This window comes from Felis catus, chromosome F2 (genome assembly GCF_018350175.1).
Source record: "Felis catus isolate Fca126 chromosome F2, F.catus_Fca126_mat1.0, whole genome shotgun sequence".
NCBI classification, from domain to species: Eukaryota; Metazoa; Chordata; class Mammalia; order Carnivora; family Felidae; genus Felis; species Felis catus.
The window spans coordinates 25534326-25559352 of NC_058385.1; positions in this window are offsets into that span (position 1 = coordinate 25534326).

The window sequence follows — 25027 nt, forward strand, 5'->3', positions numbered from 1 at the left end:
CTAAAAGAAAGCCCCCATTACAAGGGTGGGCACAGATATGTCCCCATTAATCTATACTACATTAAATAAATTTCTTCAAGAATTTAACACTTTCATCAACTCTTCTCATTTCAGATGAAATAATAGAATCAAAAGATCTTAATATTTATTTCTTGGGCAGCAGGCTTTTAAACACAGCAGGTGTTTCTTCAGAATATTGTTCATAAACTTTGGTAGTAAAAGTCCATAGTCTACCCTATGATTGAAAATCCTGAAGAATTTCACTTTGAAAACTCTAGAAAAATTCCGAACCATTATTAATTAAGAAATTGGCTTTCAAAATAAGCGGTTTTTGAATTTTTTATGCCTCTTCTATTCTGTACGATGATTCTCATTAACTCACAAATGGTATTAAACAGCTGTTTTATAAAATTCAGTATCTTAATAGCAATTAAGGCAGATTACACATTAAATAGAATCAGTTCAAGGTACTAAATTAGGGGCAACCCCTTTGCTTCAGAATGAAGTAGATGAGGAAGTTCCTGGCCGCCTGACAAGACTCCATATGCTACTAAATATGCAAAGCTAGATTGGGAGATTTTTCGTTTTGGATCTGCAGGCAGTGGCAATTCAGGAATATTTAGCACTAATGAACAACATCAGATCAATTCAAGTTAATTAGCATTTATCCTTCCTCATTCACAGAGTCCTTCTCCCATGCTTTATTCCACATTAAATTGAAGCACGTACTATTACGAATAAAACTGGGGTCTGAATTACCTATCCTTGGGAAAAATTGGCAGCTGAACACATTCATTTGTTAACATCATCGATGTGTTCACTTCGCAGTAGCACCAACTTTTTTTTTTCCTGTTTCAAAAGGTATTTCTTTATTCTTATTTCTTTATTTTTTATTTTTATTTTTTTTTTGGTATTTCTTTATTCTAAACATGACATTTATATGTGATAACATATAATTTATAAAAGAGAATATCTGCATCTCAAAGTACCAACCAGTGAAATAAAAGACATGGTCTTTTACTTTTCTGCTCTTCCTTCTCAACTAACACTTTAATATATTATGAGTGTACAATAGAGTGTTTCTAAGGTTACGGTTCGCAGAATTATTTAAGTTGCTATATTTTGTGTCTTTTTTATGGATTTCAAGAATTTCTTGTGGTCTGAAATTTATTTAATACTTCCTAAGAGGAGAAAATTATTTCCATTCGAATGGTGTGAATTGGGGCCAAAAATGTTTGTGAACTTATTTTTTTTTCTCTTTCCAGTCTCCAATTTGAATGCCTATTTGAATAAATGAAGGACTTATTTTTACTAGGATGTTTTGTGCTTTAGAGCCTATGTGATGTCGTCTTCTTCAGATCTCCCCGTACTTTTTGTTGTACAAGAAACTCATATCCCTAGAAACTCATCTAAGGTAGTGCTGTGGTAAGTGGATGGTTTAATTTATTAATTGATTCATTTACTACTTCTTTAAATATTTCTGAGTACCTACAGTTCTTATACTATGTAAGAAAAAGATTTCTTTGGCAGTACATAAGTCAGACCAAGGATTTTTCAAAAAATTGTGTATCTTTTAGTTGTATCCAGTTACATTTGGGGATATTCCTTTCTGAACTCCTTTACTTAGTCAACGTGTGATTCATCAAATGAGTGAATTCACTTACCAAGCCTCAGTTTTCTTCCAGAATTGATGTGAGGACATATGGGATAATGCATAAGAAAGTGCTATTAAATTTTAAAACTAAACATGGTGACAATATTATGTTATTGATTATTATTTTCATTAAATTGTTAGACCCAATCGGAGATATCAGAATTACTACTATTTTATCTGGTAATGTCACCATGATGTACCCAATGAGAGGTTCTGTGGATTTAAAAAAAAAAAAATCCTGCTAAGTGATAGGAGTGGAGAGAAAGGATGGCAGGAAAATACACAAAATTTATTGTGGTGGTGATCAGTTTCTCTAAGAGACGGTGCTAATAGTTTCCTCTTCCTTGTTAATTTCTACAATGAAAACATTAACAAGGTGATAAGCACACTACTTTAAAGCAAAGAGAACTGTAATTTACATTTTATAATTTAAGTAACTTATTTTATACCCTTCATGTCTCATGTTCAATAGCTTTCCCAGACAGTGACAATATATTTTTCCTCTGGGAATTACGTTACATGAGAACATTAGCAATAGTATGGACAATATCGTACATAATTTGAAAGAGGTGGATTATCAATACTGAATTCAGTTTTATTCATCTCCAAATGTTAAGAATGCCAAAGTGACATACTGGAAGACTGGAAGACAGCAGTCTTTGTGGGTATAAGGAAAAACTTCAGGCTTTTTTTTTTAATATAACTTTTAATTTGATAAATCTATTATTATGCTTTGGTTCTCCATTGTTTTTATCTTAATAAAGGTCAATTTATTCTCAACCAGAAGATGTCATTCAAACCCCTTTTATCATTGAATTGGGTCTGTTGAAATGATGTGTTCTAACCCACTTTAAAATATGTGTTATTGTCTAGGCCAGAGAATTTTCCCCTCATTATCACCTCATAAAACAACTATGAGAGGAGACTAGGCTTCTTACCCTAATGCAGTTGTAATGAAGTGAAAGTTTTCTGGTTTGCTTTGGATTCTTCCTCATAGAATTTTGTAACCCAAGCCAGAACAGACCTTGGCTCATGTATTAGAAACTTTTTTTCTTCTTCTTGAGAAATTAGAGGTTAGAGACTAGAGAGTTTAAACGAAAGCAAAGAATTCAACAATTTGCGGTTAGTCATTTACTGTGTAAATTAATGAAAATCACAAAAAGAAAAATCACTGTTAAGTTTCAAGAAATCGTCATAATACTGAGAGCTTTTAACAGGTTTAATATAAACATTTCTGAGGGCACTAATGGAAACCCAGTTACCTACAGTGAGGAGTGGATTCTCAAATTCAGAGAAACTAATTGTGGCCTCAAATATAGGTATACGTTGGTGAAGTTTTAATGAACTAGAAACTATTGAAAAGAGAGTCGGAATATTTGTGTTGTAAAATCTACATCTATCTTATTTTAAATTCTACTAAATTGAAAATCGTTACTTGTTTAAACCTCACTAGAGAATTCTAATTTGCAATAATGAAATTTTCATTGGACTTATCCTAGAATCTTATATCAACACCTCAGACTAAAAAGTCATGTGAGTTAATGGAAGTCTCCAGTGTTTAGAAAGAGAAGGAAGCAAGTCCGAAAAAGAGTTATGCCCCTCTACTTCATGCGTTAGCTATTTCTGTAGTACAGATTTTATACACATGCCCCTTCACTATTCATGGAAAAAATTCTGCTTTCTTAATAACTACCACATTAAGAGTTGCCGAAGTCTTTCTTAAAAAAACCACACAACCGCATACAAATGTAGCATATAAACTATGACTTTTAGAGTTATTTCACAGAACAATTTGTACAATGGTGAATACACATACTTTTGTAATTTGTGAAATTTAAGGAAATGTTTGGTTGTACAAAGAAACAGTTTATTCTTTATTGTATCATTTGCATATCAATATTTAGGAAACAAATGGCAGCAGCAAAATAGAAGAGTGGGTAAGAAAGATGGGGTATTTTAACTGCACATTTTCTTTTTTTTTTGGCCGTCTTTGGGGAACATGGTATAGGTTTACTTTCTTTTTGACTTCTTGAGAAAATGCCACTTTATCTTTGAAGATCCCTTATAAACTCAGAATAGAACTACATTGTTTAATTGTCTAATAACTATTGTGCTTCAATAACGAATATGGTGTTTATTGAATTAAGACAATTTAAAACATTTGTGAAAACTTCCAAGGATAATGTATATTTGAAAATATTGTCCTATGAGGACAAAATTATAGCATATGTGTCAAATTCAATTTCAAATTTAATTTCTAAATAAGTGGTGGCCTTATATTGGATCAGAATAATCTGCCTAATTTGGAAAGAATAGAAGAGAATATAAAGAATTTTCTCATCTCCGGCATTCTAAAGCTTTAGAGAGGAAAAGCATACCCTCTGATAAATTGTTCATGGTTTCTCCCACAAGTTGTTCATTACATGAAATTTCTGAGTGCTACAGAATCTCTCTAAATGCTGTGGGAAAATGAAGCTGTCCAACACTGAGCACCCGGCCATGCATTCAAATATATTCAACGACGTTTGGGGAGCAGCTTACTGCTGGGCTAAAGTAAATAAAATACATCATTAAATATGTAAAATAGTCATTTTGTTGGAAATGTGGCTGAATATTGGTGTTTTCTTTTTGTTCAAACTTATGTCTACACTTGAGGACTAAAATTCTCCTAGAAGATATCTCTTCATTTGGCTAAAAACAAAAACAGAAGGAGGAAAGTTTTGGATACATTTCAATTTGTATTGAACATTAAGTGTGAGAAGAAGTCTGAGGGAAAAAGAGCTTTACTGATGGTGAATTTAAGAAAGAGAAAGATACAAAGCAACACTGATTTATGAACTACAGTTTTGTGAAGGATATTCATGAGCTAATTCCTACAATTCTTTACATATTTTAATAGGATGATTGCTTTTCTGGTTCTTCACTTAGTCATTTATTAATTCTTTCATTCACTCAACAAATATGTATTGAGATTCCACTGTGTACTGAGAAAAGTGAGAAGTGCTGGAGATATGCTTGAAAACAAGACCTTAATTTTTTTTTATCATACTTTACATGGAAACAAAAACGGTAGTACAGTGTGCAAAATGCTATAGCAGGGAGAGTACACAGTATTATATTCACCCTCCCTCTCCCTCTTTACTTGACTGCTAGTAAATCTAAACCCCTTCCACTCTCAATAAAAAGAGACTGATGGATCTTACTTCTGATTTTGATTGAATTTCCTATTTTAATTCTCTCTTTGCCCCAATTTTCTTACCGGTTTGTTTTGGCGGTTCTATCATTTTGGAATGAGGAAGATATTCAATAAATAAACAGGAAAGAGCACTGCTAATAAATAGACGTGATTACGCTCCAACCAGTTAGTCTTCTGCTCCAAAATAAACTTTTGTCTTGAATGATAGCCAGATAGAGTGGAACAAAAAATGCAAAGCCTGAAGTCAAAGGGGCTGAATCCAACTCTGAAATGTTGTGAATCCTGTAACTCTTGTGAGGATGGCAGGTGCAGAAACTGTAATGGGGAGGAAATGAGGTAGTATGCTGCACTGTGGGCCCCAGTGAATGCTGGGCAAATCTGACTCTATGATGCCTACACTAAGATAATCAGGGGATGCCCTGGAGCCTTTCTACCATTTGAATCACTATTTTGGGGCCTGCCCACTTATTTAGATTATGATATATACTCTCATTTTACTCGCTAAATATGTTTCCAATCATGAAAAGAATAGACAGCACTCACAAGTCTTTAATAAAATGACTCACTTTTCACCTCACCTTTAGGACAAGCACTCAAAGCCTCTGATAAAAGTGCACCCCGTAATCCTCTTGGATGTGACCAAACGTACTACGCATGGCCTCAAAGTTAATACCTTTTCTTTTTAGGAGATCAGCCCATACAGACTTGCTTAACCTTTAGTCTCTCTCAGTCCTCATTCCCAGTTTCCAGGATGGAGAACCCAATTACCTCAATCCTAGTTAGAAGACCAATCACCTGATTGAGGAATAGAGACAAAACAGTGTCTGACCAAAGGGATTTTCTAATGAATGCGTATGCTAACAATGGGTAGAGTAGAGAAGACACTGTTCTACTATTATTGTTATGCCTATCATTATAATTCCTTTTTTATTGCCTGGATCTAGGGCTAAGTATTGTATTAAGCGCTCTGCCATTTACTGATATTATCTAAATTGTAACCCTTGCAGTCAAAGATAGGAGTACAACTTCAGATCAGAATATAAAAGAGTAGACACCAAAATCAATGGATGCAAATGAGTAACACTTTAGTCTGATAAAAGAGAGAAAATGTATATATAAGATGCATTTTATTTCATTTTTTAAAATATTTTGTTTTTAAGTAATCTATACACCCAATGTGGAGCCTGAACTCACAACTCCAAGATCAGGAGTCACATGCGCCACCGACCGAACCCACCAGGCACCCCATGAGGTGCGTTTTAGAGGCATCTGAAGAAATGGTTCCCCTCATGATTTGGGGGACCTCCTTCCCTATGAAGTTCTGGATCACTGAGCGAATTATTTTGGACTGCTGCATCAGAAGCAATCATTTCACCTTTTGGGCAGAAACCGTTAGAACCTCCCAACACACCTCCCACTTCCGTTTTACAAGGTCACTCTGGAAGTGCAAACATCACCTTTCTGTCTTCTCTTGAAATCTGGTCTGAACATCAGCTTCACCAGCCTTCGAAAAATTTATTCTGATGCCAGTGAACTTTTTCATATTTTCAGCTTCATCTTTGCCACCTCTTTGATTGAACTGAAACAAGATGCTTCTTAAATCAGTCCTTTCCCAGGGAAGTAACTCTTTCTGTTACAGCCCCAGTGCTTTCTTGCCAGAAGATGGAGCACTTGTCTCCTCTCTTGCCTGGAGCTCCTTCAAGGCTCTAGATTCTTTCTGCGAGACATCCATTGAGGCTCGTACCTTCAGATATAGCTTCCTCTCTCCCTTCTCATTGCTGGTCACCAGCTGTCACTCATTGAAAACTTGAACTCTGGGCTCAAAATCTTTCTTTATAGTGTACTAAATTTTACAGCTTCCCTCCCAATGTATTGGACACTTACTTGCTCCCATCTGCATTCCACAAGAAAGACAGACTGATGACGGCTGAAAAATTAGTGTGAATAGTCACACAGCATATATGAACCTATGCGCCAAAGGTGAGTTTCCATGAACACATAGTGCTGAACTTAATCAAAATTTGATTTACTGCTTTGTGGTGGAATGGAGTGTCAAAAAACTCTGTCAGTGTTAGATTAGTGTACAAGTAGTTCTACTTCTCCCTATGACTCCTAATAATGCATGTCCTTGCTTTCTCCCTCACGTTGTTCCTTCTTTTGCTCATCCTCCAAAGTGTGTAACTTCAACTTTGCTTATATAGTCATTAAACAATAGTAGTGGCATTCATTATCTTCTTGTTATTTCACAGTGGGTGAGCCATTTCCTTGGTGACACTGGAACATGCCCGCACAGGAACCTTATTGTCAGTTCCTTCTATCCACCCAGTGTGCCAGTTCAGGGCATTTGAAAACCAGCTTAGTGGAAAGCCATTGAATCTATAATAAGAGTTGTAAATACTTTCATTTTATCCTACTTTTGTGGCTGCTTTATCAAGAAAGCAATGCTGGAATTTAATGGGGATGGACATGTAGCAGTTCCTGGAAAGGATGAAAGAAATGGCAGGTGTTTCTGTTTTTGTTTGTTCTAATTATTTTGATCACTTAATGTATTAATGAGGACTCCCAGACTCCTATTTTTTTGCACTCCAACTGCTTTCATCATACATCTGGACTTCAAATTAGACATGAAGGACATATCTGACACACGCATGTGTAGGTATTCCTCCCGTGACTTTTTCAATTATGTCTCCACTTCCCACAGCAAAACTTTAGGCTCTGATTACCTAATTCAGAAATCTCTGATGCTAAACATGATCTCCAATGATAACCTCTTTCTTTCCTAGTTTGCTCCTTCCAGAAAAATCTATTCTCTATGCAAAGTCCATTGTCCCCACCTCAATCTCTCCATCCCTCAATGTGCTTCATTCTTTATTTTTTTCCCTTTTCTTTAGCTCAAGTTATAAAGAACTTCTTTGTACTCTATTGCAAACAGCCTCAGCTTTCCTATCTTCCTCAGTTGCATTTACAATAGAAATGTAATAGGAATTTTTACTTTGGATGAAAATTAAGAAAATATTTTAGTTAATCTCTCATAGATAAGCCGCTTCCTGTCTACTTAACTAGGAATAAAGATTGGGTAGGCTCCCCTTTTATTTTTATGTATTTTTATTTTTTTAAAAAAATTTTAATGTTTATTTATTTTTGAGACAGAGAGAGACAAGGCATGAACGGGGGAGGGTCAGAGAGAGAGGGAGACACAGAATCTGAAACAGGCTCCAGGATCTGAGCTGTCAGCACAGAGCCCGATGTGGGGCTTGAACCCACGAACTGTGATATCATGACCTGAGTCAAAGTTGGACGCGTAACCGACTGAGCCACCCAGGTACCCTTAGACTCCCCTTTTAAAGACTGGAGGAGATCTTCTGTCTCTGCGCCTGCTTCCTGTTTCTCTTATTCCATCCCAATCCCTTAGTTTCCTTCTGTTGAAATTGCAAGATCTGCTCCATCAAGTGGCAATGTGTCATGCAGGAGGTGGTTTTCCTAATTATTTTTTTTTTCCTTAGCATTCAGTTTTTACTGAAAATAAAATACTGTCAAAAATTTGTTATAAATTTATCATTTTGTAATTTCTATTAGCCATAAATATTTGAAAAATGTATTACTTTATTAAATCTTAAATTTCTTTTTGTTTTTGTTTTTGTTTTTTGTTTTGAGAGAGCTGTGGAGGGGCAGAAAGAGAGAGAGAGAGAGAGAGAGAGAGAGAAAGAGAAAGAGAATCCTGGTGCAGAGCACAATGTGGGGCTTGATCTCATGACTTTGAGATCATGACCTAAGCCAAAATCAAGAGTCAAACACTTAACCAACTGAACCACCCAGGAACCCTTGAATCTTAAATTTATTATTTATCCATGTCTTTGGAATTTGTTTTATTATAATTTTGAATCTATTGATTCTATTTCTTAACACAGGATAACATTCCTCCCCACATAATTCCATATTCCATTTGTTTTTTTGCTGTATTTCAGTATCTTCACCCAATGTTGAATAGACTCAAATGCACATTTTGTTTTAATCCTGACTCTTGAGTTGTAAGTTTTTCTGGGGGAAAATGCCTTTAAAATGGTTACACTTTATTTTGTTTTAATTTTTTTTGAAGTTTATTTATTTTTGAGAGAGAGAGACAGAGTGTGAGTGGGAGAGGGGCAGAGAGAGAAGGAGACTCAGAATCTGAAGCAAGGTCTAGGTTCTGAGCTATCAGCACAGAGCCTGATGCGGGGCTTGAACCCACAAACAATGAGATCATGACCCTGAGCCAAAGTCCGATGCTTAACCAACTGAACCACCCAGGAGCCCCTAAAATGGTTGCACTTTAAATTCATTCTAGCGAATCTTCATTGGATTCTAAAAGCTACTCCCAATCTTTTATTCCCACTTTGCTCATCAGCCAAACCAGTCATTCATCTTGCCACAAACCCTCAAACATATATAATATCACATTTCTCTGAGCAGGTACCTTTAATTCCCACTGTATTGAAAATTTGGGTAAGAACTAACTTCAAATGTTTTCTGTATTGTTCACTTTCTCCTTGTGCATAATCACCATTATTTTTTCCCTTTTTCCCCAAAAGTCAGAAAAAAACCCCACTTATTTTTAAGACTAGCCTTCTATTTGTGATAATTAATGCTATGTTGTTCGCTGGAATCCTTCTTCAACAATTATCTCACCTGTCTAGCACACAAATTTACTCTACCCAACTCTTTCCCATCAGTTTTTGAGTATTTCAGCTTTTCCTCATGCTAACACTTCTTAGACCATGATTCCTCCTCAATCCATCACCCATCGTCCAATTTTCTGAATGCCTTTCAGCATCATTCACATAGTTCACTCAATGTCTCCTCCCACTTGCCATTTGCAAATCTTCATTTTGATCTTCTTCCAGAGTCTATGATTTTTTCTCCCACTCTTCCTCCCATGTTTGCATCCACTCTCCTCTCGTCTTATACACGTTAGCGATTTCAAATGCTTGCCGCCATTTTAATTTTCACTTCCATGCAAAAGACTATGAAATCCTTATCTATAGGTGTGTCTAATTACCTAACCCTCTGACCTGTGTTTTCACTGCATTCTGAAATGCCTCTCTTGGGGGAGCTGGAGCACTTTCAAGCTTTACATGTGTCTTCTTCAAAACAGTTCTTTCTGTTTTCCTCGTCTCTCGGGCAAGACTATCACTCTCTCTTTTCAAGCAATTAATTCCTTGACACGATCAGTTCTATCTTTACAATATCTTTGTGCCCATCCCTCTGGTACTTCAAAAGCATAGATTAGGACCCTACTATCACTTGTAAATAATATTATACCTATTCCTCAACTAAGAACCTCCAGTAATATTCTAAAAGCAAACAAACACACCAAAACAAGATAAGGGTAAAACATAATTTAATCAAAAGATCATTATATCAGTCAGAAAAGTTTTACTTCCTTCCTGAACTTCAAACTGCTATTAGTCTCATTACTTCAGAAAAACTTGAAAACAACCTGATTAGGAAGAAAGTGATTCTGAATATTTTTCCATGTAAAACACAGGTAATTACCTAAGTACAATTATAATAACATTTTTTAAATGGCAGACAACACAAAGCATTCTGCCTAAAACTTCTTCATTGTTTATCTCCCAAGAAAAAATCCTTTCTAAAACTTAATTTTCCCTATATAAGTTGACAAGAACTGCTGTCTTAGCTCTCACTTTCTTCCTCGTTCTCTTCATTCAGAGTTTAAAAGAAAGCATATTTTTGGTAGATTGCACTTACAGTGAGAGGGGAAAGATTAAAGCTTTGAGAGCAGACATATGGGATGCTTTCCTGAGACAGAAGGGTAGAGAAGGAGAATTCTCAAAGCTCCTCTAAATCGTCAACTTTCACATCTGTGCCCCACTATAATTCTGTGTCTGAGTGCACCTCAAAATGTGGAACTTTTAGAGGAGGAGAAATTGCTGTAGTTCATCTGCTCGAGAAGGCTAAGAATTCTGAACCTAAGAGGTAGAAGTAAAAGTAGAAGCAGAATAAGAGTCAGTGAGAGTGAAATAATCTCCTCACACTGAAAAGATGTCACGGACATGTCCCAGCGTAAGTACAAAGGGAAGAGCCAATATAAGTGAAGAGCCACAGCAACGATACTACGCATTGAATTCCTCCTGAGATGTCACATGACAGATGAACTTATGAGTGTGAACCGCAGTAAAGATTCAAAGATCAACTTTCTTTGTTGAATCAAGATGGGGGGAGGGGTGGAGCTGGATTTGGGAATGTTCATTAATGTGGGGACTCCACTACTAATGAGGTTTTTTTCCAGAACATCTTGTACCAAGAATTCAGCATGGGAAGAGTTCAGTCAACAGAATTGTTGCAAAATAATAGTTAAATGGCCATCCGCTTTTAATAAGAATTTGCTATAGTTTTTTACGCCTGGTGGTGGTGTAATCTGTCAAGTTTTCACTCTTGATAGGGGAGGTAGCAGAAGGCCAAGCCAAGTAATATCTGTGTCTCAAATCGTTGATCTATTTGTATATGTCTCTCCCTCCCTCGAGATGGGGATTGCCTTAACAACTTATTTACTCTTGTATGTCACCTGTTGTGTCTGGCCCAGTGTCTTGTATAATCAATGGGCTCATAAAAAATTTTAATGTAATTGTTTGGTGTTCTTAAAATTAGAAGGATGAATTTTACTCATAGGAGTTGCTGCAGAAATGAAATTCAAAACACAAATTCTTGAAATGTTGCAAAATATCTTCAAAATCTCAGTTTCTGTGCTGCAATATATTTTTGTGTCAGTGAGTCTAGTGTTGAATCTTTAGATAGGAACCATTTGGGAATGGGTTAGTAAATTTCACCCAGCACTCTGTTGCTGTGGTATCTGAAAACAGATGATGATATTGCCCTACTTCGGATATCTAACAAGTTCCTTTTTTTAGAGGATTCATAGAATAAGCCAAACTCAGATAGACAAGTCTTCATGTCTTCATTACTTAGTTTGTAAAATATCAGACATTGATAGGTAGAGTATATCAAATCCATTAAACATACTGTATAAATATACATGAAGTGAATTTCTTGTGGTTTTACGTATTTCATTTAGACTAACACATCGTCCATTACTCTAAACTTTCTTTTTTATTCTTTGTAAATCTGTTAACTTTCAAAAACTCTAGACCTTTCAGTTTTCCTAAATTTGGATCTGATGGTGCCACTTAAATCACTGTATTTTTCTTGCGGACATTAATTTTTTGTCTTTACTTGCTACTGGGTTTATTCATCAATTCATTCAAAACATGTTTGCCGATTGCACTTATAGGCTGCATTGTGTGTATGTTATTGAATTTACAAAATTAAAAGGACACATTGTTGGCCCTTATGGGTTACAGTTCAGACTGGAATGAAGCATGCAAACAATCACAGTATAATGGGTTGGCTGCTTTCATGTGGAATGGCAGAATATACTGAGCAAATGGATGCCTATTCTGAGGGGGGGGGCGGGGGTGCGGGGGTGCGGGGAAAGCTGGGAATGTATCATAGACAAGTTCACACTTGAATTGAGCCTCACATAATAAGTAAGATTTTGATGAACTTATTCCAGGCAAGGTATCACAAGGAAGAGTTATATAGGTGAAGTTCCACACAAGGGCTTTCAGCCAAGGGGTAAAGAAAAAAATAAGGCTGAAATATGGCTCTCTGTCCATTTGCAAGCCCATCTTCCCTGCAGCACGGCTGGTTCAGATCAAATAGAGAAGCCCTTTTGCTAATTCATTTGTTCAGAGCAAATGCCTTATTGTAATCCATCTGCCCAGAGGGGGCATTTTAAAATAATGTGCACAAAGGCAACCTCTGTGCTATCAGAAACTCTGGCCAAGAGAACATGAAAGGGCGGGGAAGCAGCAGAAGCTGGTCGTCTGGTGAGTGAGCAGTGGTGAGGGAGGGACAGGCAATACATGATTTGGAATGCAGCAAACAGATTAAGGAATATCGAAATTTTTAAATACCCTTTGCATTTTTTGAAAGGGTCATGATTAATTAACCTAATTAGTAGAGCGGATTCAGTGGAGTGGAGAGAGACAAACCGGGAGGCGGCAGATAGTGAGGTGGTCACAGTGAGGCATCGAGAGAGAGTAAATGCAGTTTATGAAAAAAAAGAGACAGAGCTGCAGAGGATAGGTTCAGTGAGTGTTTATGTTTAGATATGTATACGCAACAATCACCCAAATCAAGACAGAACGTTTCCAGCACCTCAGAAGTCTCCCTTATGCCCCCTCCCAGTTGCCACCTCCCAGCCCAAGGAGACAACCACTATTCCGAGTTCCATCATGACAGAATACATATGCTTGTTCTTCCACTAATACAAATAAGATCATGTAAAACATACTCTTCTGTGTCTAGCTTCTTTTTCTCAAATTTTGACTGCAAAGTGTATGTCGTTGCATGTAGCTATAATTTACTCTTTTGTATTCCATTGTATTCCATGCTATGAATATACTCAAAAATTTTAAGCTGCTATTTATTTTAGTCATATTGGTGAAGAGTTCTTGGTTATTACAGTTACTGGAAGTTTTCAGTTATTACAGTGGTTCCTTTCCTGCAATTAACATTCTTATCCTTATCTTTTTTTTATTTAAAAAAAAATTTTTTTTTTTCAACGTTTATTTATTTTTGGGACAGAGAGAGAGACAGAGCATGAACAGGCGAGGGGCAGACAGAATCGGAAACAGGCTCCAGGCTCTGAGCCAGCAGCCCAGAGCCCGACGCAGGGCTCGAACTCACGGACGGTGAGATCGTGACCTGGCTGAAGTTGGACGCTTAACTGACTGCGCCACCCAGGCGCCCCTCTTATCCTTATCTTTTGGGAGTTAATGTACTCATTTCTCTTGGGTATATAGCTAAGAATAAAGTTGTTAGATGGGAACGTAGGCATATGTTTAATTTTAACAGGAAAATACAAAAATTTTCCAAAGTGGTCGCACTAATTAACACTCCCATCAGCAAAGTATGAGAGTTGTTCTGTATCTTTGCCAACGTTTGTGTTTTCCATCTCTTTTTATTTTTGCCAGTCTGACACTTGTGTGCTGTTTCATTGTGATTTTAATTTGCATCTTTTTGAAGCCTAATTTTGTTGGCATTCATTTGTGAAATACACATTCAAATCTTCTGATGATTTTTATATGATTGTCTACTTTTTTATTATTGATTTGTGAAGTTCTGTATATATTCTGAATATGTGTCTTTTTCAATATATGAATTACAAATACATTCTTCCCTATCATGACTTGCTTTTTCTATCCCTTCATGGCGTTTTAGAAAAGAGAAACTTTTAATTTTAATAAAGTTCAAGTTATTAATATTTGTGTGTACTATTTACTATATCTTGCCCACATCACCTCAAGTTTTGTTTGTTTGTTTTCATATAGATATAAGAACCAGCTCCATTTTTGGAAAATAAGTCCTTTCACAACTGTTCCACAGGTGACAGTATGTGGATGGGTCGATTTCCTCACGGCCCATGTAGATTTCTTTGCCTTTTTGTCTATTCTTACACCAATACAATACTGTCCTAATTACTGTAACTTTATCATTTAGAATCACTCTTTAAGTCACGTAGCATACATCCTCCTTCATTGATGCTTTCCAATATTATATTTGCTACAGTTAGTCCCTTGCTTTTCTACTAAATATAAGATCAGCTTGTCAGTCTGCACATATAACTTGAATAAAGTGCTGGAATCCTTCTAGGGGAGTTTTATAGAATCCTTAGAACAGCTTAAATAGAAAGGACATGTTAACAGAAGTGAATTTCCCTATTCTTAAAAATTGAATTATTTATCCTATTTATATTTTGATGTCATTACTATATAATTTTATAATTACCGTATCCTTTTAAATCTTATTTTATATCCATTTCAATTTTTTTGGTTCCATCATTTCTCTTTCATTGACTTCTTTTAGATTATTGAAATGTTTTCATTCTTTTTTTCCCCTTATTTATCAGTTTGTTACACACTCACTTACTATATCTAAATCTACCCAGATAAATGTGTCTTAGTACTTGAAAAGAATAGGCATTCCGCCGCTGATGGACATACTTTTGGTATATAATAATTAGTTCAAATTGTTTACTCGTGTTGCTCAAATCAAGTTTAATCTTACTAATATATTTTTCTGCTGTTCTTTTACAGTTCCTGAGTAGTATGTTTCACTCTCACAATAGGATTGTAGAATTGTCTGATTCTCTCTCTTTTTTTAAGGTGTGCTTATTTATTTTGATGGAGAGAGAGAGAAAGAGAGAGAGAGAGCACGTGAGTAAAAGAGAAGCAGAGAGAGAGGTAAGAGACAATCCCAAGCAGGCTCCATGCCGTCAGCACAGGCCCCACGGGGGGCTGGATCCCACGAACTGTGAGCTCTGTGAGCCAAAATCAAGAATAGGACCTGGGTCAAAATCAAGAGCTCATCCAACAGAGCCAGCCAGGTGCCCCTAATTCTCCTCTTGGTGCTGTAATTTCTGCTTTAGAAATGTTGTCATTGTGGTAGGTGTATGCACCTAGAATTACTATATATTTCTATTCAATTAATCTTTTTAAAAATCAGATGTTCTCCTTTATATCCTGTAATACTTTTGCCTTAAAGTTCTCCTTTTCTACACTTAATATAGCTACCCTGGCTTTCTTCTGTTAGTTTTTTCATATTTAATATTTTTCTTAGTCCTATTTAGCATAGGTTTCTTATCAACAGCATATGTTTGTATTTTGCTATTTATTTCAGCCTGACAGTCTTTGAAATTGAATTGAATTATTTACTCCATTTACATTTCATATAAGTGTTAACATAGGTAATTTGAATTTTTTTTTGTTTGCTTGTTTTGTCTCTGTTCCTTTCATCTTTGCTTTTGTCCTATCATTTCTCCATTATTTACTACTTTTGGATTATTCAAGTATTTTTTGTTTCATTTTTCTTTTATTAATTGACTTGCTGAAAATTTATTTAATATTAATGTCAGTGGTTGCTTGATGAATTACAACATGCATGTCATAGCATGTAAGTACTTCATTCTTTTTTATTGCCAAATAATATCCCATTTCTGGGTTTAGTCTTCTGTAGGTCAGTCTTCTGGACAATTTCCTCCCTCAAGTACTAGCTGCTTTGGAAGTCCCTCACTCCAACCTCTTTCTCCTCAGCCCAGAGAGGCTGCTGATTTTTAAAAGAAGTCTATTCTTTGTAGCAAGAAGTGGTGAATCATTCCTGACAAAACAGCAAGTGTTAGTGAAAAACTCCCTCAATGTGTCCTTTCTAGAATTAACGCTCCCCAAATCCTTTTCCCATTGGTTCTTCTGTGATGTTCCTAAGCAGTTTTGTTACATATTTTGTTCCCCTTTCCCATTTGTACCGGGTAGATACAAATAACACTATTAAGGTTGGCAAATAACTTGCAACTGGAAATTTATCCTCCTCTTTCTGTAAGCCTGGTTTTAAAGCAGAGCTATACGGAGATCGCTAAGAGGAGAGCGAGTTGGGAAGTGCGTGGATGGATGATACGTCAGCATGCTCCTATACTAAAGGACTCAGTGAGAAATGAAAGGTTGAGGACTCAGGAATCAAGAGCTCATATGAATAAATTAACATTACATTAAAAGAGAAGCTTTGTATAGGCAAAATTTCTGAGATTGGTGCCAATGCTAATAGGTGTACAAATGGAAGGTCAGAAGATGGAGGTAGTTCATGTAACCTCCATTTTCTACGTGAAATAAAAATAAAAGGGATCTTTCTGAATAAAGAGAGAGAGAGAGAGAGAGAGAGAATGGTGGAAGAAGGAAGTCTCAGAATAGTAATGAAGCTTTTAGAACACATGCTGGGATGATTACCAAGGAGGCTGGCCAGAGACATTTAGCAGGATTTCTGAGCTGCATTGAAGGGCAAGTCAAGCATCATGCCAGAAGTTAGAATATCTTTTGCTTCACAGGCTAATCTAAGAGGCAGCACTTTGGCCACAGGAACAGGGCCATAACTGTTCTTTTACCTTTGTTGTCTCATCTTGAACTTAGCCTACGATTGTATGGGAATTTATCCTGAGAACTTTGGGCATTGGGACATATCAGTTTTAATTATTGAGAGTCACTACTGGAAGTTCTATGAGTTAGCTAGAGGATATAGAGTCGTGAGTATGAGTTTAGTGTCCCATTCGGGTCATGTAACTTTAGAATATTGATTCCTTGTGAAAGATCACACAAAATTCAGTTTCAATGTATCTTCCCCAAAGGAGAGATGTTATATACTAATTCATTAGAGTGACTCTTTCCCCCTACCTCCCTGCCTATACTCCTTCACCAGGATCCCTGCAGTTCTTCACTGATCCAGAAGTTTGTTATGTCAGAAGTAGAGGGTTAAATCTGATCAAAAAAGCATATTCATGAGCTCCATGACTTTCTCTTATCAAGATAAATTTTAGAAATATTAGGTATCAAAATATCACAGTGGCAAGGCCTTAAGGCCCTATTTATTTTATTTGCTGAAAGTAGTAAGTGCTAAACTAATACTAATTCACTGTGATCCTTTCTTTATGCTTGATGACTTAGTCACAAATATTTCTGTATATCAACGCCCCTCAAACCCAGTGGCTTAAAGCAACATAATGTATTATTACTCACATGTCTGTGATCCAGCTGGGTTTCAGCCGCTCTGGGTTGTGTTCAGCTGGGCAGCTTTGCTCTATATCTTCTTGGAGCCAACAGGCTAGCCTGGGCATATTCTTATGGCAATGACAGCAAGCAGAAACATGTGAGACCTCTTATGGCCCAGACATGAGGCTGGCACACCATCACTTGCCTATTTATCATTAGCGAAAGTAGGTCACATATCCAAGCTCAAAGTCAGGGGACAAGAAATGTATACTCTGCCCATGATGAGGCCATGGCAAAAGGATTTATGAATGGATGAGTAAAATTGGGGTTGATAATGCAAACCACCACACATAACAATGAACACTCTGACCTAACGCTGCTAATTTCTCATACAGGGCTCAGGAAACTCCTTGGAAGTTACTCAGCCTCTGTGTGTAGAGAACCAGTGTGCACAGGCTTTGTTTGATGTTGTTGTTGGTGGTGGTGGCGGCGTATTGTTTGGTTTTATTTTAAATGGACAATCCAGAGCAGAAAGGCATCTCTAACATAGATGTTCAGATTACACTTGAACTAAATCTGTATGATTTCATGCCTGGGACTAAAGTGACAAACAATATACAAGAATGATCAAGGAGAATGAGCTCTGCAATTAGAAAGATCTGGAGTACAGATCCAGCTCCCCTACTTTTTGCTGATAACTTTTCAGCCTAGCCTTAGCAAGTCTTCCTCATTGTGAAATGAGGACATCAATGGTGCTCATCTCTATGTATGAGGTTGTTGAAGCAAATGAAATAACATGCACATGCCTGGCACAGAATCAATGATCAAGAAAGATGGTTATTAGTATTTCCATAGAAGTTGTCACAGAATGTAGGGGACATACTGGAGCACAGGAATAAGAAATTAGTCTTGCAATGAGACTCAGAATGTTTTCAGAGGTATTGGATGTTTGGGAAGGATTTTTCTAGTCAGTGAGGTAATTAAAAGATAACCTGAGGGCAAATCATTGCTACATCAAATGAGTGAGAATGATCAAGTTGTTATGATAGCAGAAGACTTTTGAATTGATAAACTTTTTAGAAATTTTCACATGTCCTCTACTCCTGCTCATGAAGGTTGGTAGGTATAATCTTGTCACTCTGTCCAATGCCCGTGTGACATCCACGTTTTCAGTTTCCCTTGAAACCATATTCTAAAAAGTAAATGAAGGCCAAAAGAGATGTGAAATTTGGGTCCTTTGTAACTAGCAAAGCTGATAAAATGTCCAGTCACTAGAAACTAAAATGCAGCTGCAAATAGCATCCGTTAAATTAAACTGCTAAGTAATTTTCCTCAAATGCTATTACACTATAGGTTTATAAAAAATTATGTGTGCCATATAGATAAACACACTCTATTTGTTGTCGTTGTTGTTGTTGAAGATACAGTGATTTAAGTTCTAAACCATGAAAATGTTATGTTACAATAAAAGGCCACTTTCAACTTTGCCATTTAGAGGCTCACTTATTGTTCGTAACTCTTATAATTGAAGCCTTATTATATTATCTTGCTGCACAGCGTGATTTCCTGTTATTTGTCTAATGTTTTTTAAAGAACAGTAATTTAATAACTATAGTGATATTCATCCTTAGCTCCCAACAAATTTGCTATTTCATGAAGCCTGCTTACAAAACCCAGTTGTAGTCAATGTGTATTCCACGCTTGCCATGAGGTGACTTTGAAAACAATGCAGAGCAGAAAAACAATCCCAAGGCCCTGTGATGTTACTTTTAAAAAGAAAAGAACTTTAAATTTTAGGGCATTACAGTTTTATTTCTCTAGAAAACACTTTTAGTTTATATTTGCTCTTAAGAAAATTGACTTTACTCCTTCCTCATAGAAAAATCTGAGCCGTGTAGTTCAGTTCTTGAGAAACATTGTTAAGTTTCATTGTCTACACAACACACAAATATCTTAGTACCATACTGTCCAGACAAAACCAAACAAAAGTTCTAAAACTGTAAAAACATATTATTGTTTTGTTTTCATTTTATTGAAAATAAAGATCAAATATAACTTTTGAAGAAAAAATGTGAGCTATTTACACTTCTATTTCAGATTTTGCAAGGCAGTTGATGTGTTTCAGTAATTATTTAATTTACTGAGTAAGGAAGAAGAGACACAAGAGAACTATTTTATCCATACAGTCACACCACAAATTTGGAGCTTAGGATAAGTAGATATCAGAACCCTAAACTGATACAGTATTTGCATATTTTTTAAATGTCCTTTTGAATCCTTGAGAGCCACACATCAGATCTAGGGCATTTTGTTTAATCTCTTAATAATATCTTCAATAAGTCTCATGATCAGACACTTTGTTGGACCATGGACTTTACTATGCCCACATCTTCCATTTTGTAGCTTTTACATTATTCTGCCATATGTAATTATGGAAACAAATAATCTGCCATAAACACTAGAACAGAACGTGTTTGTTTAGTCATCAAACTGTGATAGAAGATTATGGAGGACAGAGGTTGTTATGCAGTGACACCATGCTGGGAGAGCAGGAATGGACTTTCCTGGGAATTATAGCAACCACCATTCCTCTTCTATTTCTTTTATATTTCTCTTATAGTTCAGTATAGTACACTTCTTTTTTTTTACACTAAAACATTTTTTTAATGTTTATTTTTGACAGAGAGACAGAGTGAGAGCAGGAGAGGGGCAGAGAGAAAGGGAGACACAGAATCCGACGCAGCCTCAAACTCACCAACCCTGAGATCAAGACCTGAGCCGAAGTCTGACATTTAACCAGATCATGACCTGAGCCAAAGTCTGACGTTTAACCGAATGAGCCACCCAGACGCCCCTTACTTTTACTTCTAATGTAGTTTATGGTCCTAAATGGCACTTGTCAGTTATTTTAGGCAGAAAATATAACTGAATTTTTCTAAACACATTAAATAATCCCTTTAATGATAGTAGTAATTATTTTGAAAAATTTTTAAAGGATTAAAATTTTTATTCAAATGGGTTGGTCATCTGGAAGTCAAAGAAAAACCATATTTTTCAACTCTACTTACTATAATTTCTTTCTCAAAGAACAAGAATTCAGACATTTCCTTGTTATTTGATTTTATTTTATTTTGCAATTATCTTACAATTTTAGCTGATTGAACCTTATTTTTCATGAGTTTCAGGAAAGAATTCACGGCACTTGGCTGAACCAAGTTCGAGTTTTTAAGTTCACATTTTGGGTGCATTGTCTTCCCATCGAGAGCCATTTTATTCTGTGGAGTTCCAGGGTGGTGGCTACCCTTCAACAGGATCCATTTTCTTGTTTTACATTTGATGGCTGAAATCTTTAAAAAAACTTTTTAATGTTTATTTACTTTTGAGAGAGAGAGAGACAGAGTCCAAGCGGGAGAGGGGCACAGAGAGAGAGAGAGAGAGAGAGACACACACAGAAGTGGAAGCAGGATCCAGGCTCTGAGCTGTCAGCACAGAGCCCGACCTGGGGCTCGAACCCACAAACCGTGAGATCATAACCCGAGCCGAGGTCAGGCGCTTATCCAACAGAGCCATCCAGGTGTCGCGGATGGCTAGGCCTTTAATTGGTTCTGTTTGTTTTTGTCAGATCTTCAGGCAAACTCTTCAAAGTTACCTTATTCCATCACACGAACGCGTGTAACTGGATGGCCAGGGGAGTGTCCATAGAGCCCAGGGCTGCGAACGCACACGGCTCACGGGTGTGTTGCCAAGCACCCGCTCCCTTCTTAATGAACACTTGTTCCATGATCACCTTTGGAGTGACGAGCGTTGGCTGGAGTTGCGGTTCCCGCGGCCTTCACTTGCTGGTAGTGACCAGCAGCAGAACCAAAATCAATCTCTGTCAGGCTTGTAATGGAGCACTTCCCTAATTTATGAGACGGTTTTCCCATTAACAACAAAATCTTGAGAATTAAATAAAAACAGACCTTCACAAGTGCTGCCGCCTAGGTGAACGTGGGATAAACATTGATAAATGCGTGTGCCTTCTGCAGGCCTGACTTTGAAAAATTCTGTGTCAGAGTTTTAGGTCACATTTTGACAACAATTAGGAACACTGAAATAAATAGTTGGCAATTCTTCTTTGTTATGACAGGAGATGTAAAGCCATCTTTACCAAGAAAAAGCTTATTTTGTGAATATGAATTGGATTACAGAGGGGCTCAGCCATCTTGCTGCGACTGCGGATCTGGAGGCACGTCTGTTATAAACTAGAGTAGAATTCTTTTGAAGATTTGAAAATTTTGGTTAAGCTGTTTTCACCTCATTATTTGTAAAATTCCTGTGCCGCTGTAATTCCATACTTCATACAGAACTCACAAAATGGTCTTTTAAAAAAGTTAAATGTCTAGCTAAAGTTTATTTTTAGTACGAAAAACATATCTAGCTATGTTTCATGAAATGTTCTGAGAAAGTCTGAATGACTCAAGAGTGCTGGCTGAAATGCTAAGCCCTTAAAATTTATTGTAATTTGATCTAATTTATAAACCTCAAAGATTTACCTGTTAGTAGCATAGTCATGAGGTCATGTCTTTGATTGTATGCATCTGTGTATGCCCATCGATCTGTGTCCCATAACCTGCAAGAAGAAAGCGACGTTTAATGGGCTGGACTGGATCTCAATGGTTGTAAAACTACTAGCCCATCTGGTAAGAAATTTGGACTATCTGCAGCTACTAATCGATTATCTCACTGAGTTTATCAATTTCTTTAAAAACTGATTTCTCACTTTGCATCTCATACAGTCACTGCATTTGTCTTCCCCAGGACTTCTCTGAAGAAAACAAATCAACACTAAGTAAGTAAATAAGTAAATAAATAGCTTTAAAAAATCTATTTAAGAATAAGAGGAAAATTACTGAAAATTAAAATGTAATATGCAGGGCACCTGTGTGGCTCATGTTGGTTAAGCACCTGACTTTGCCGCAGGTCATGGTCTTGGGGTTGGTGAGTTTGAGCCCTGTGTCTAGCTCTGGGCTGACAGCTCAGAGCCTGGAGCCTCCTTCGGATTCTGTGTCTCCCTCTCTCTCTGCCCCTCCCCTGCTCACAGTCTGTCAGTCTCTATCAAAATTTAATACATATTTAAAAAATTTAAATGTAATATGCATAATCTATGAAATTAGAACTATTAATAAATATATATATATTTATATATTTCATGCATAAACAGACCCTCATAACATATTGTGTAATTTAGGTGATCTGGGTTACAATAACAATCACACATGCCACGTAGGATCATATACACCTCATACTGTGTTCCCAGGTGCTGAACATGAAGGCTTAGGGGAACGACTCTTCTCCACATGATTCATGGCCTTCAGGTACTTTCCATCCTGTGGTTTCACCACCCACTAGGGCCAAATTATCCAGCCTAAGAAGAGCAAACACAGAGCATGGGAAGTATATTCACATCGTAAAGTCCTTTTCCTAGAAACAGCATGCAACCCTTCCTTTCTCAGTGTATTGACTAGGTGACAGTCACATGGTCACAGCTAACTACAAGCCCAGCTGTTACACCTAAGAGGAGAACACAGAATTGTTCTGCGACACTTACGTAAAGATAAAAAAGTTGTCTTTCTTTTTTTTTTTGTTTAAAACAATAGAAATTTATTCTCTAACAGTTCTGACAAGTAGAAGTCTGAAATCAAAGTGTCTACAAGGCCATGCTCCCTCTGAAGGAGCTGGGGAAGAATCTTTCCTCACCTCTTCCAACTTCTCCTGGCAATTCTTGGCATTCCTTGGCTTGTGGCTGCACAACTCCAATCTCTGCCTCTGTCCTCACATGCCTTCTCTCCGTGCCTCTGTTTCTTTTCCTCTTCTTGTAAGGATGCCAGTCATTGAATTTAGGGCCTTCCCTAGTCTAGTATGATCTCATCTTGATCCTAACTAATCACATCTCCACAGACCCTGTTTCTAAATAAGATCACATTCTGAGGTTCTAGGTGGACATGAATTTAAGGGGGGACACAATTCAACCTACTACATACTTTTTACAAAATTATCCCCTGACTGCCAAGAATTACCTTTTTCAAAACCCAACTCTGACTACAACCCTCCCTGCATGAAATCCCTTGGTCACTTACCATGAGACCAGATGACAAAATAAAGCCCAGATTCCGTAGTATTAGGGAATGAGCTCAAAAAGAGTTTGGCTTCTGTTCTCAAGGAGTTTCTAATCTGTCTGGGACATAATGGATAACAATACAATGGCGCGAATAGTGAGCCTGGCATCTAGTTTTACAGCACACTACATAATACCAAATGCTTAAAAATAGTGCCTACTATATGCCAGGCCTGATTTTAAACACTCACTACACATTAGCCCCATGAACCCTCACAGATAACCTTAGAAGATAGCTGCTATTATTACTTCCACTTGATATATGAGGAAACTGAGGCAATAAGGGCCAAGAACTTGCCCACGATCATACATTAAGGAGTATAAAGGGGAGTCCTGGCATTCAAACTAGTAAGGCCAGCACCAAAAAGTGTGCTTTTTATTTTATTTTATTTCATTTTATTTTATTTTATTTTTATTGAAGCATAGTTGACCAAAAAATTCTAATTTCAATTTCTATTTTACCTACCCTGAAATAAACTATTTGGCAAACTCTTACACCTGGAATGCAACAGTGATTAAGAAAAGAGGTGTGCAGAGTGTCTAAAATAGATATTGTAAAGTACATGAATTAAAATACTTGCACTTTACATGTAATAGAGCCATTAAAGTGGCCACTCAGATTCTAATTCGTTTTTGCTCTTTGTGTAGATCTGACATGTGCTACTTGGTTTTCTAGGCTACCATAAATGAAGAGAAATGAGAATGAGAAAAACAAAAACAAAAACAGATGTTGCCATACACATGTACCCTGAAAACAGCCTTTTATGTGAGGAAGACTGTAAGACAGGTAAATAAATACATTAACAAGTCAATTGATCAATCAATCCATCATGATAGTTTGAAGCTATTTAGTAGGTGGTCACACTGGCTACCTATCAATATTATGTCCTTCTTGAAGCCTTTCTTGACTCTGTTTATCAGAATCATCACTATCTCCTCCGGGCTCTATACCTCTCAATATTTTTTTTCATTCATTTTTGAGAGAGAGAGAGAGAGAGAGCACAAGCAGGGGAGGGGGCAGAGAGAGAAGGAGACACAGAATCCGAAACAGGCTTCAGGCTCTGAGCTGTCAGCATAGAGCCCGATGCGGGGCTCGAACTCATGAACCATGAGATCATGACCTGAGCTGAAGTCGGATGCTTCACCGACTAAGCTACCCAGGCGCCCTTCAATATTTTTTTACTTTACTAGGGCATTTATAACACTTTCTCTTTTTCTAAACTATAAGCTTTTGTACAGTAAGCATGATTTAATTTTTTTTTGAATCTTTCCCCACTCTGTTCTTAGAACAATGTTTGCCATGAAAATAGGAGAAATGGATGAACCAAACCACATTCCAATAATATCAGATGAAATCTTGCATTATAGCAGGGGGACGTACAAAAAGTGACATACAATGCAATTTAGAAATGGATGTTCAGATTACA